The 13,937-nt window shown below is 44.1% G+C and overlaps 1 long non-coding RNA gene across 1 annotated transcript; it reads left to right on the forward strand.

Moving 5' to 3' along the window:
- The first annotated feature begins 55 nt into the window (after window positions 1–55).
- On the forward strand, window positions 56–13,567 carry LOC137335884 (uncharacterized). The gene is made up of 3 exons (XR_010966533.1): window positions 56–133; window positions 12,282–12,377; window positions 13,323–13,567. It is a non-coding gene; the product is annotated as an uncharacterized lncRNA (long non-coding RNA).
- The last annotated feature ends 370 nt before the right edge of the window (window positions 13,568–13,937 follow it).

Raw genomic sequence — 13,937 nt, forward strand, 5'->3', positions numbered from 1 at the left:
AAAGAGGTTTGTAAAGGACGATATTGTAAATCCATTAGCTTCCTCTGCTGGCGTTGACTCACTCGATGATTTGCTTCTCTCATGCTTCCCACCAGAAGACACTGGCAGATGGGCAGTTTCCCTGTTACTCTTGGTGAGTAAACTCAATGTAACTAACCAGGGGCAGTGTGCCTTCATGTTGACTGACATTGCCAGCATGTCTTATGTTTTGACAAAAATAATTCTGCCCAGTTCTGATGAAAGGTCATCGACCTGAAACGTTAACTCTGTTTCTTTCTCCACAGACGCTGCCTGACCTGCTGAGTATTTCCATCATTTTCTGTTTTCAGATTTCCAGCATCCGGATTTATTTTGCTTTTGATGTCGTACGTTTTGTTCTGTCATGTCTATAAATCCTGGGAAAGTAATTTGATCGGTGGACTGGATGGTTTTCCAAATTTTACACGGCCATCTATGACTAATGTATCATGGATGAGGTTAATCTCGTTTTGTCACTGCGAGTGGATAGGATCTTACAGCATAGAAGGAGGCCACTGGGCTCATCGTGCGTGTGCTGGCTCTTTGAAAAAGCCATCCAATTAGTCCCGCTCCCCTGCCCTTTCCTGATAGCCCTGCAATTTTTTTTCCTTTTCAAGTATTTATCCAATTCCCTTTTGAAAGTTATTACTGAATCTGCTTCCACCGCCCTTTCAGGCAGTACATTCCAGATCGTAACAACTCACTACATAAAAAAAACTTTCTCATCTCCCCTCTGGTGCATTTGTCGATCACCTTAAATCTGTGTCCTCTGGTTACCAACCCTCCTGCCAGTGGAAGCAGTTGCTCCTTATTTATCAAAATCCCTCATAATTTTGAGCATCTCTATTAAATCTCCCCTTTACCTTTGGGGTAAATCTGCTCTGCACCCTCTCCAAAGCATGGTGCCCAGAATTGGACACAATACTCCAGCTGAGTCCTAACCAGTGATTTCTAAAGGTTCAGCATAACTACCTTGCTTTTGTGTTCTATGCCTCTATTTATAAATGATGTGGAGATGCCGGTGATGGACTGGGGTTGACAATTGTAAACAATTTTACAACACCAAGTTATAGTCCAGCAATTTTATTTTAAATTCACAAGCTTTCGGAGGCTTCCCCCTTCCTCAGGTGAACGATGTGAAATTTATAAAGCCAAAGGTCCAATATGCTTTTGTAACAGTTTGATCAACTTGTCCTGCCATCTTCAAAGATTTGTGTGCGTAAACCTCGAGGTGTCTCCCTTTAAAATTGTACCATTTCATTTATACTGCCTCCCCTCATTCTTCCTCCCAAAATACATTATCCAAAATCAAAGTTCAGGAAGTACGCTGGAATACTGGAGAAACAGATTGTCAAGAAATGTGCTTGAATTTAAAGTGCTATAAACAAAATTTATAAATAGCCACTTGACAAATCTTGGTACCAGAGCTGCTTATAATTAACCATTCTGCAATTTAAACACTTCAGGTGGGAAACAAATTAATTCAAAGTTTTTTTTTAAAAACCCCAGTTGCTGTCTCTGGATGAAATTTGGCAGTGGATTTTCTGTTAAGTATGCTGACTATTGAACCTCAGACAGCCGCGATCATGTTGAGTTAGGATAGGGTTTTCTATTTGGTTGCCTGCCAGCGTGAGTTACAGCCTGGGTTAAATTATTTACTGTTTCAGGAAAACAGCCAGCTGAGCCGTGATCCGCCTTTTGGAGATCAATAGATCGGCTCACATTTGGACGTGCAGAGTACCCTGAACTGTGATGATCTTCTCCTCTGTTCACGTATTTTAACTCTTGCTCATGTTGACTGGTCAAAGCTGTAATGTGAAGTTTGATCATTTCTTATGTATATGATTGGAGGAGTATTGGATCCATTTTGTTCCTCGTTTACACTGCAAGTCATCATTGGCTGATGGCATATTTATTTTGGTGATTCCTATTGTGTATTTTAGATGTTTCTCGTTGATATAATTGTGCTTTTCTTTGCTTTTTGAGGAGCATCGAGCACTTTTTCACCCTTTCAAGAGAAACAATCAGCCTTCTAACATTTTTAACTTTATTGGAGTAACACGGTTAAGATTTGTTCCATTCAGTATTGCAAACTCATCATTTCTACAGTTTAAGGGCAGTAAATGTATCGATTTCAAAAAATATTTTTTTGTGAATAATTTTTATTTGAAAGGGATGTGATCCCTCCTCAGGTAATTATGGTCCTGGTCACGCGATGGAGAGTTTGGGACGCTTGCGAGAAGTGAAATGTGAAAGAATTTTGAAATGACTTGAGGGAAATTCAGTTGCATCCAGAGTTGTCCAGAAGTAGCTGCAGTAAGTTTAATGCCTTTTCTCTAACAGCCAGACTTTCTAATGTAATCAGCCATCTGAAATGCCTTTTTATTGAGTGTTCCTCCATGGACACCTCTCCTACCCATGATCATGATAAAGACTTTCTTTGACCTAGCAATGGCTATGCTGTGGCAGGGATTGGTGTTATCCCTTCTTTTCGTCCTGACGTCCATGGTGTAATCCCCATCCACATGGAAGTTATCCCGGATAACAAAGCACTTTTTGCCACCAATGGTGAGTCCTTTGACTAGGAAGGTCTTCCGGTCGCTGCTCATGATGGTTTTGATTTCCTTTGGGCTCATTCGTTCAAACAGCCCTTCCTCTTTGGCAGCCAGCAGCCTGGGACAGGAGCATGCAAATACAGCTGCATCTCGGCACAACCCATCTGCGAGTAAGCTCGTCACATACTCTTCCCAGCCCAACATTCTACCCTTTGAAGCTGATGCTGATGAGGTCAGGTTTTAATTGAAGAGTAAGGGCCAAAGCTCAGTGGCTCTTTTCAGTTTCCAGATTGAATTTCTTGCTTAGAAGTTGCTCAAAATGGTACTTGCTGTTTGGTTCTGCTGGAGTGGGCACACTGCATTCAGGAGGAAAGTTGTGATGGGTATGAAGATGTGCACAGGATAAAGTTAGTAAAGAAATTTGTAACTTGAGAGGGACCAAGTTGATTCAAACTCTGGATGTCACAAACACAGTGAGCAGTGACAACTAGGGTTATTTATGACATCACAATATATTTTTGAACCATTTAATGTTTGCCACTTAACCAGACAAAATGTACAAAGGAAAATGTTACCTTCTGCATTTCATGTGGTTGATTATTGATGGGGAGCCTCATGTCGTCAGTGGGGATCCTGTGCATGTCATCTGGAATCACAATAGGTTGGAATCTCCTCCTGTTAGTTGCCTGATTGCCCACCACCATTCTGAACTGGATGAGGTAGGAAAGGCTGCAAAGCTTTGGTGCCTTTAGTGTTCACTGTGCTCGGTAGCACTGTGTGGCAGCTTGGTCCACAATGCCTCATGGTTGCCGAGTTTTGGGCTGCTAGATCTTTCCTTAGTCTGTTCCACTTAGCATGATGGTAATACTGCACTATGGACGATGCCCTCACTGTGAAAACAAGACCGTTTTCACAAGGAGTCTGAGAAACGCTATCTTGGACAAACGTGTCTGCGACAGGTAGATTAGTGAGGACAAAGCCAAGTAGGTTAATCCTATGTGTTGGTTCCCTCAGCACTTGACACAGTCTCAGTCTGGCAGCTATGTCCTTCAGGACTCAGCCAGCTCGGTATCACTGAGCTGGTGATGGACATTGATGTCGGAGTACATTGTGGTGATGAGCAGCAGGTTTCCATATTTGACCTGATGCCTTGAGTTCTCGTGAGGTCCAGAGTCAATGCTGAGGAATCTCAGGGTCACTCTCACCCAACTGGGACAGGACATACCCAAGGAGAGATACTCCGATTTATATAATGCGTTCTACTCTCCGAATCAATGGTTGTTTGTGGAATCTTGCTTTGCATAAAATGGTTGTCAGTGACTGCCCTTCCAAATACCTTGGGCTATCATCATAGCATCATAGTAAGTACAGCACAGGAGGAGGCCATTCTGCCCATCATGCCTGTGCTGGCTCTTAAAAAGAAGTATCCAATTAGTCCCACTCCCCTGCTCTTACCCCATAGCCCTGTAAATTATTTCCCTTCCAGTATTTATCCAATTCCCTTTTGAAAGTTACTATTGAATTTAGTGAGTTTAGAAGAATGAGAGGTGATCTCATTGAAACATAAGATTGTGAGGGGGCTTGACAGGGTAGATGCTGAGAGGTTGTTTCCCCTGGCTGGAGAGTCTAGAACTAGGGGGCATAGTCGCAGGATAAGGGGTCGGCTATTTAAGACTGAGATGAGGAGGAATTTCTTCACTGAGAGGGTTGTGAATCTTTGGAATTCTCTACCCCGGAGGGCTGTGGATGCTGAGTCATTGAATATATTCAAGGCTGATATCGATAGATTTTTGGACTCCAGGGGCGATGGGGATCGGGCGGGAAAGTGGAGTTGAGGTCGAAGATCAGCCATGATCTTATTGAATGGCGGAGCAGGCTCGAGGGGCCATATGGCCTATTCCTGCTCCTATTATGTTCTTATTGAATCTGTTTCCACCGCCCTTTCAGGCAGAGCATGCCAGATCATTACAACTCGCTGCATAAAAATATTTTCCTCATGTCCCCTCGAGCTCTTTTGCCGATCACCTTAAATCTGTGTCATAGGAACATAGGGACAGGAGTAGGCCATTCAGCCCCTCGTGCCTGCTCCGCCATTTGATAAGATCATGGCTGATCTGTGATCTAACTCCATGTACCTGCCTTTGGCCCATATCCCTTAATACCTTTGGTTGCCAAAAAGCTATCTATCTCAGATTTAAATTTAGCAATTGAGCTGGCATCAATTGCCGTTTGCGGAAGAGAGTTCCAAACTTCTACCACCCTTTGTGTGCAGAAATGTTTTCTAATCTCACTCCTAAAAGGTCTGGCTCTAATTTTTAGACTCTGCCCCCTACTCCTAGAATCCCCAACCAGCGGAAATAGTTTCTCTCTATCCACCCTATCCGTTCCCCTTAATATCTTATAAACTTCGATCAGATCACCTCTTAACCTTCGAAACTCCAGAGAATACAACCCCAATTTGTGTAATCTCGCCTCATAACTTAACCCTTGAAGTCCGGGTATCATTCTAGTAAACCTACGCTGCACTCCCTCCAAGGCCAATATGTCCTTCCGAAGGTGCGGTGCCCAGAACTGCTCACAGTACTCCAGGTGCGGGCGAACCAGAGTTTTGTATAGCTGCAGCATAATTTCTGCCCCCTTGTACTCCAGTCCTCTAGATATAAAGGCCAGCATTCCATTAGCCTTATTGATTATTTTCTGCACCTGTTCATAACACTTCAATGTTCTATGTACCTGAACCCCTAAGTCCCTTTGGACATCCACTGTTTTTAACTTTTTACCATTTAGAAAGTACCCTGTTCTATCCTTTTCTGATCCAAAGTGGATGACCTCACATTTGTCTACATTGAATTCCATTTGCCACAGTTTTGCCCATTCACCTAATCTATCAATATCGCTTTGTAATTTTATGTTTTCATCTACACTGCTTACAATGCCACCAATCTTTGTGTCATCAGCAAACTTAGATATGAGACTTTCTATGCCTTCATCTAAGTCGTTAATAAATATTGTGAATAATTGAGGCCCCAAGACAGATCCCTGCGGGACTCCACTAGTCACATCCTGCCAATGTGAGTACCTTCCCATTATCCCTACTCTCTGTCGCCTTTCGCTCAGCCAATTTCCTAACCAAGTCCGTACTTTTCCCTTGATTCCATGGGCTTCTATCTTAGCCAACAGTCTCTTATGTGGGACCTTGTCAAATGCCTTCTGGAAGTCCATATAAATAACATCCATTGACATCCTGCTGTCCACTACTTTAGTCACCTCTTCAAAAAAATTCAATCAGGTTTGTCAAGCACGACCTACCTTTCACAAATCCATGCTGGCTCTCTCTGATTAACTGAAAATTCTCGAGGAGTTCAGTCAACCTATCCTTAATTATAGACTCCAGCATTTTCCCCACAACAGATGTTAGGCTAACTGGTCCATAATTTCTTGGTTTCCTTCTCTCTCCTTTCTTAAAAAGCAGAGTGACATGTGCAATTTTCCAATCTAGAGGGACAGTTCCTGAATCTAGAGAACTTTGAAAGATGATAGTTAGGGCATCTGCAATGTGCTCACCTACTTCCTTTAAAACCCTGGGATGGAAACCATCTGGTCTTGGGGATTTGTCACTCTTTAGTGCTATTATTTACTTCATCACTGTTGCTTTACTTATGTTATTGATTCAATATTAGTTTTCTTGGGATTTCCGGCATGCTATCCTCTTTTTCTACTGTAAATACTGACGCAAAGTAATTATTCAGCATGTCTGCCATTTCCTCATTGTCAATGACAATATCCCCACTTTCAGTTTTTAAGGGGCCAACACTGCTCCTGACCACCCTCTTTTTCCTAATATAACTATAAAAGTTCTTCGTATTGGTTTTGATATCCCTTGCAAGTTTCTTTTCATACTCTCTTTTTGTAGCTCTTACTATCTGTTTGGTGACCCTTTGTTGATCTTTGTATCTTTCCCATTCGCCAGGATCTGTGCCATTTTTTGCCTTTTTGTATGCCCTTTCCTTATGTCTTATACTGTCCCTCACCTCTTTAGATGTCCATGGCCGTTTTTTTCGGTAAGTAGAGTTCTTGCCCCTCGGGTATAAACCGATTCTGTATCACTTTAAATGTTTCTTTAAACATTTCCCACTGATCATCAGTCGTTTTAACCATTAACAGATTTGCCCAGTTTACTGTGGACAGTCTCTTTTTTTATTCGTTCACGGGATGTGGGCGTCGCTGGCGAGGCCAGCATTTATTGCCCATCCCTAATTGCCCTCGAGAAGGTGGTGGTGAGCCGCCTTCTTGAACCGCTGCAGTCCGTGTGGTGACGGTTCTCCCACAGTGCTGTTAGGAAGGGAGTTCCAGGATTTTGACCCAGCGACGATGAAGGAACGGCGATATATTTCCAAGTCGGGATGGTGTGTGACTTGGAGGGGAACGTGCAGGTGGTGTTGTTCCCATGTGCCTGCTGCTCTTGTCCTTCTAGGTGGTAGAGGTCGCAGGTTTGGGAGGTGCTGTCGAAGAAGCCTTGGCGAGTTGCTGCAGTGCAGTGCACTCTGTCTCATCCCATTGAAGTCGGCCTTACCCAAGTCTAGAATCTTAGCAGCTGATTCACTTTTTTCCCTTTCAAACACTACATTGAACTCGATCATGTTATGATCGCTTTTGGATAGATGTTCTTTTTTTTTTATTCGTTCATGGGATGTGGGCGTCGCTGGCGAGGCCGGCATTTATTGCCCATCCCTAATTGCCCTCGAGAAGGTGGTGGTGAGCCGCCTTCTTGAACCGCTGCAGTCCGTGTGGTGACGGTTCTCCCACAGTGCTGTTAGGAAGGGAGTTCCAGGATTTTGACCCAGTGACAATGAAGGAACGGCGATATATTTCCAAGTCGGGATGGTGTGTGACTTGGAGGGGAACGTGCAGGTGGTGTTGTTCCCATGTGCCTGCTGCCCTTGTCCTTCTAGGTGGTGGAAGGTTTGGGAGGTGCTGTCGAAGAAGCCTTGGCAAGTTGCTGCAGTGCATCCTGTGGATGGTACACACTGCAGCCACAGTGCGCTGGTGGTGAAGGGAGTGAATGTTTAGGGTGGTGGATGGGGTGCCAATCAAGCGGGCTGCTTTATCTTGGATGGTGTCGAGCTTCTTGAGTGTTGTTGGAGCTGCACTCATCCAAGCAAGTGGAGAGTATTCCATCACACTCCTGACTTGTGCCTTGTGGATGGTGGAAAGGCTTTGGGGAGTCAGGAGGTGAGTCACTCGCCGCAGAATACCCAGCCTCTGACCTGCTCTCGTAGCCACAGTATTTATATGGCTGGTCCAGTTAAGTTTCTGGTCAATGGTGACCCCCAGGATGTTGATGGTGGGGGATTCGGCGATGGTAATGCCGTTGAATGTCAAGGGGAGGTGGTTAGACACTCTCTTGTTGGAGATGGTCATTGCCTGGCACTTATCTGGCACGAATGTTACTTGCCACTTATGAGCCCAAGCCTGGATGTTGTCCAGGTCTTGCTGCATGCGGGCTCGGACTGCTTCATTATCTGAGGGGTTGTGAATGGAACTGAACACTGTGCAGTCATCAGCGAACATCCCCATTTCTGACCTTATGATGGAGGGAAGGTCATTGATGAAGCAGTTGAAGATGGTTGGACCTAGGACACTGCCCTGAGGAACTCCTGCAGCAATGTCCTGGGGTTGAGATGATTGGCCTCCAACAACCACTACCATCTTCCTTTGTGCTAGGTATGACTCCAGCCACTGGAGAGTTTTCCCCCTGATTCCCATTGACTTCAATTTTACTCGGGCTCCTTGGTGCCACACTCGGTCAAATGCTGCCTTGATGTCAAGGGCAGTCACTCTCACCTCACCTCTGGAATTCAGCTCTTTTGTCCATGTTTGGACCAAGGCTGTAATGAGGTCTGGAGCCGAGTGGTCCTGGCGGAACCCAAACTGAGCATCGGTGAGCAGGTTATTGGTGAGTCAGTGCCGCTTGATAGCACTGTCGACGACACCTTCCATCACTTTGCTGATGATTGAGAGTAGACTGATGGGGCGGTAATTGGCCGGATTGGATTTGTCCTGCTTTTTGTGGACAGGACATACCTGGGCAATTTTCCACATTGTCGGGTCGGTGCCAGTGTTGTCGTTGTACTGGAACAGCTTGGCTCGAGGCGCAGCTAGTTCTGGAGCAAGCTGTTAACTAAATCTGGTTCATTACTCATTACTAAATCTAGTATGGCTTGCCCCCTTGTTGCCTCTCGGACATACTGCTGTGGAAAACTATCCCGGACACACTCAAGAAATTCACTACCTTTCTGACAGTTGCTCGTCTGCTTTTCCCAATCTATGTGAAGGTTGAAGTCCCCCATTAAGACCACTCTGCCTTTCTTGCACGCTTGTCTAATCTCTGCATTTATACAATCCAGCACTTCAGAGCTGCTGCCAGGGGTCCTATACACAACTCCCACTATAGTCTTAGATCCTTTCCTGTTTCTCAATTCAACCCATAAGGTCTCTGTTGGCTGCTTACCTCTCGTTATATCCTTCTTTATCATTGAAGTGATTTCATCTCTAATCACTCAGGCTACTCCTCCCCCTCTTCCATTTTCCCTGTCTCTCCTGTGGACCTTATAACCCGGTATATTTAGTTCCCAATCCTGACCATCCTGCAGCCGTGTCTCAGTAATTGCTATCATGTCATACCCTCCATTTTGAATTTGAACCTGTCGTTCATTTAATTTATTCCTTATACTCCGTGCATTTGTGTATAGAACTCTTAGTTGGGCCACACACCCTAGCCTGACCTTCAGCTTTGATGCTGGGTTAATCGCCTTACACCTTCTAGTTTTCACTTTATCTGTCGTGCCTAAAGTACACTTTCTTTCCGCTGCTCTACGCTTTTCCCTTCCACTTGTTCTTGAACAACTGTTTGTACTATTTGTATTGTAGATTTCCCCTGGGTCTTCCCCTCTCTTGCTGCTCTCAACTTTACTCCCTTCTGACTCCCCGCTCAGGTTCCCATCCCCCTGCCACTCTAGTTTAAACCTTCCCCAACAGCACTAGCAAACACCCCCGCGAGGACATTGGTCCCGGTCCTGCTCGGGTGTAACCCGTCCCGCTTGTACAGGTCCCACCTTCCCCAGAACCGGTCCCAATGTCCCAGGAATCTCAATCCCTCCCTCCGACACCATCCCTGCAGCCACGCATTCATCCGGTCTATTCTCCTGTTCCTACACTCACTAGCACATGGCACTGGTAGTAATCCTGAGATCACTACCTTTGAAGTCCTGCTTTTTAATTTATCTCCAAACTCATTAAATTCACCTTGTAGGACCTCATTCCTTTTTTTACCTATGTCGTTGGTACCGATATAGACCACGACTACTGGCTGTTCACCCTCCCCCTCCAGAATATCCTGCAGCCATTTAGTTTATATTGCCTCTTCTCATTCTTCCGACCAAAATGAATCACTTCACGCTTCTCTACGTTAAATTTCACCTTCCAAGTGTCTGCCCATTTCACCAGTCTGTCTGCATCCTCCTGAAGTCTGTTACTATCCTTCACATTGTTCACGGCATTTCCGAGTTTTGCGTCCTCTGCAAACTTTGAAATTATACCCTCTCTACCCAAGTCTCGAATCTCGGGAATTCTGGAAGATCATCACCAATGCATCCACTATCTCTGGAGCCACCTCTTTTCGAACCCTCGGATGTAGGCCATCAGGCACAGAGGATTCATTGGCTTTTAGTCCCATTAGTTGCTCAAGTACTTTTTCTCTACTGATATTAATTACTTTAAGTTCCTCACTCTCATTAGCCCCTTGGTTCCCCACTCTTTCTGGTATTCTTTTTGTGTCTTCTACTGTGAAGACAGATATAAAATATTTATTTAACGTCTCCGCCATCGGATCCTTTGGAGACACCGCTAGTCATGTCCTGCCAATTTGAGTACGTACCCATTATCCCGACTATCTGCCTCCTAACTCCTAACTCCTAACCAATTCCCTAACCAAGCCAATAGGTTGCCTCCAATTCCATGTGCTCTCATTTCTGTTAACAGTCTCTTATGTGGAACCTTGTCAGATGTCTTCTGGAAGTCCATAGGCACTTCCTTATCTACCACCTTAGTTAGCTCCTCAAAAAATTCAACTAGGTTTGTTAGACATGACTTGGCCTGTACAAATCCACGTTGGCAATCTCTGATCAGCTGATATTTGTCCAAATGTTCAGTCACTCTGTCCCTCGTAACAGATTCTGGTAACTTTCCCACAACTGACATTAGACTAATAGGCCTATAATTTTCTAGTTTATCTCTCCTACTCTTCTTAAATAATGGAGTGACATTGGCAATTTTCCAATCCAAGGGGACATGAGTGTTGTTCCAGCTGAATCCATCCAGGTAAATGGTGAGTATTCCCATCACACTCCTGACTTCAACTTTGTAGATGATGGAGAGGCTTTGAGGGGGTCAGGAGGTGAGCCACTCGTCACAGCTTCTGTGCTGCTCTTGTAGCCATATTATTGATTAGGCTGGTCCAGTTCAGCCTCTGCTTAATGGTGACTCTCCCCCAATGAAGTTGGTGGGGGACTCGGCCATGACGGTGTCATTGAAGGTCAGGGGGAGGTGTTTGGGCCTTTACTTGTTGGAGATGGTCATTGTCTAGCACTTGTGTGTTGCGAATATTACCTGACACTTAACAGCCTAAACCTGGAAGTTATCCAAGTCCTGATGTTGGCTGCCGTGGGCTGCTTCATTATCACAGGAATTGTGAATGGAGTTTGAACATTGTAAAATCATCAACGAGCAGTCTTTCTCCGGACCTTATGATGGAGGGAGGGTCATTGATGAAGCAGCTGATGGTTGGGTCGAGGATGCTTCCCTGAGGAACTCCTGCAGCAAAGTCTCTGTTTAAAAATAGCAGACCCCAGACTACTTGTTCAAATGGAATATAAGAAGGTACACAGTCTTACAGAGAGGGCTGACTGGTTGTCCACATAAAGGGCAAGAGACTGAGAATATATAAATCAGAAACCCACATTCCAGCTCCAGAAGATGGATGGAAGTGAGAATACTGTCTTCTGTAGCAAAAGAAATTCCCCGAGGTAGGAACACAGGGCGTCGAAGGACAGCCATGTTGTTGTGCCAGACGAGTAAATGGTTTGTTGCAGAAAGAGTATCACAGGAGCAACCATTTTACTCTTCATTCACAGGGAAGATGTGTTGGGCAGGGTTCTGGGCCCATATCATAAATTTCACATAGGAGGATGTTACAGCCTTTCTGAGAAAACATATTAAAGCCCATAGTAATTGCAAGATGCACTCTGATGGAGTGATTTTGGAGTTTATTCAGGGAAGGTTTTCCAGAAGCCAGGTATTGGGGCAGGGCAAGTTGCTTCATCAAGCAGTAGCCAATCTGAAATGCCTCCTAACAGCAGGTTCAGAATGAATCCTCCCTCATTTGCTGATTGAAAGGATCATGGTGCCATCTGTCGAGAGATGGTGGAGCCTGGAATTGCTGCCTGAAAGATCAGCGGGGTGACTGACCCATTATGGTCAAAATGATCTGGATTCCAGAGAATAATGACAATGAGTGAACCTGTCACCTTTACAAACCCTGTTCGTAATCTAAGCCAGTTTGTTTATTTCTGTGATATTCACCAGCTCTGTAAAGTCTCACTACCGACTACAGATAAAATGTGCTGACAATTTTGTTTGAATTTCTTGCAGTGTGGAGACACTGTGGAATGTGAAACAGATGAAATCGGAACCTAAAGGAACGTTGTCACTTTGATCCTCGCTGTTTTCAGATTGCGTTCACAGAAGGTATCAAATTATTTTTAATGAGAAATGTTTGAATAATACCTAAGAGTGCTGCGGGTCGGGGGGCAGTGTCTGGGTGACAGTGGGCCAGGGTTAAATAACAGAGATCTGTGGATGAAGAAGATTCTAGAGATTTGTCTGATTACCTTTGAGGATTAGGGATTATTTATGAAGAACTTTGTCCCACCCATTAATCAGAGGGAGAGTCCACAAGGGGGTAGATTGTGCACGGACCGAGAGAGCAATGGCCTTGACGGGCTGAATGGCCTTTTCTCATTCCATGTTTATTTAGATTCTTACCCAAAATTGCTGCACGTTGGGTCTGGCTTTATTGCCCATTTTGCCAGCACACGGGGGGAACTGCCACAACAATCCCACATTGATGTTAGTTGCCGTTCCTTGTTTCAAGAACGAGTGCTATTTCTGATTGTCTTCATTGTCAGAGAAATGTTAGGAAACTGGGCCGAAACACAGCAAAGTGCAACAGTGGTGCTCCAAACTCAACAATTAATATTCAACTGTACATAACATGCTTCATGGGATGCTCTGTCCCATGATATGGAAGTTCCTTCGTGTCTGCTTTAATTCAATTTAAGAAACAGCTGACAAACTGAATTAGATTAACTCAGATGCTGGCTGTTGAATGGGACTCTATAATTCTCTGGGTTTCGGAACTGAAAAGTACATTCAACCCCATCACATCAAATAGATACATCTCAGAATAGTTGTTACTGTGATTTAAATAATTCATTTAAATAACTTAATTAATTCAAGTTTATTATATAATTTTTTTCTATAACATTTTAAATGGCATGAGGGGGGAACCTTAAAGGATTGGACAAAAATCCACTGTAAAAATGGAGGTGAACATCTCTGCTCAGAGACGACCAGAAAACATGTTGCACTAAAAATTGCAACACTGATTTAAACTGTTTGTTTGTTTTTCAGGCTGATTTATCTGGTGAGATGGAGCATCTTTCTGTGGAGAGTGGCCAGAACGTGGGAGGAAGTGGAGGTGGATTTCCTGAGATGGAGCTGCTGTGTGGAGAAGCAGCTGACTGATTGTATCCTGACCCTAAAACATGGGCTTTAATGAGAAATGGAACTTTCAAAATCATCTGATTTACAGATTAGCGATGAATGGTAAATGGTGACTTGTTAAAATAAATCTGTTATTACTGTGCTGAAGTGTGTACATGGAACTTTTATAAATGTAAGTTCCTAATTCCCATGTGGTTTTCCTTTATTAATAAATTATGACTTGTTACATTTCAAAAATACTTTGTTGGATGTGAAGTTCATTGGGACATCCTGAGGTAGTGAAAGGCGTTCTCGAAATACAAGTTCTTTCTTCCAAACATTGATTATTGAGCATTAGATTCGGAAGTTCTTGGACTGCAGTCTCCAATATTCTGGTGGTGACTCTTCAGCCGATGCACCATTAGATCCTTATGTATTTGCCCAGTTGCGGGAGAGCTGTTTCACCGTCTCCATCACTCAAAGTGTAGGTAGAGATTATAGAGTGATGCTCACTGCAGTCAGTCAGGTTGAAGAGCTATCACT

Source organism: Heptranchias perlo, chromosome 20, assembly GCF_035084215.1.
Source record: "Heptranchias perlo isolate sHepPer1 chromosome 20, sHepPer1.hap1, whole genome shotgun sequence".
In the NCBI taxonomy this organism is placed as follows: Eukaryota; Metazoa; Chordata; class Chondrichthyes; order Hexanchiformes; family Hexanchidae; genus Heptranchias; species Heptranchias perlo.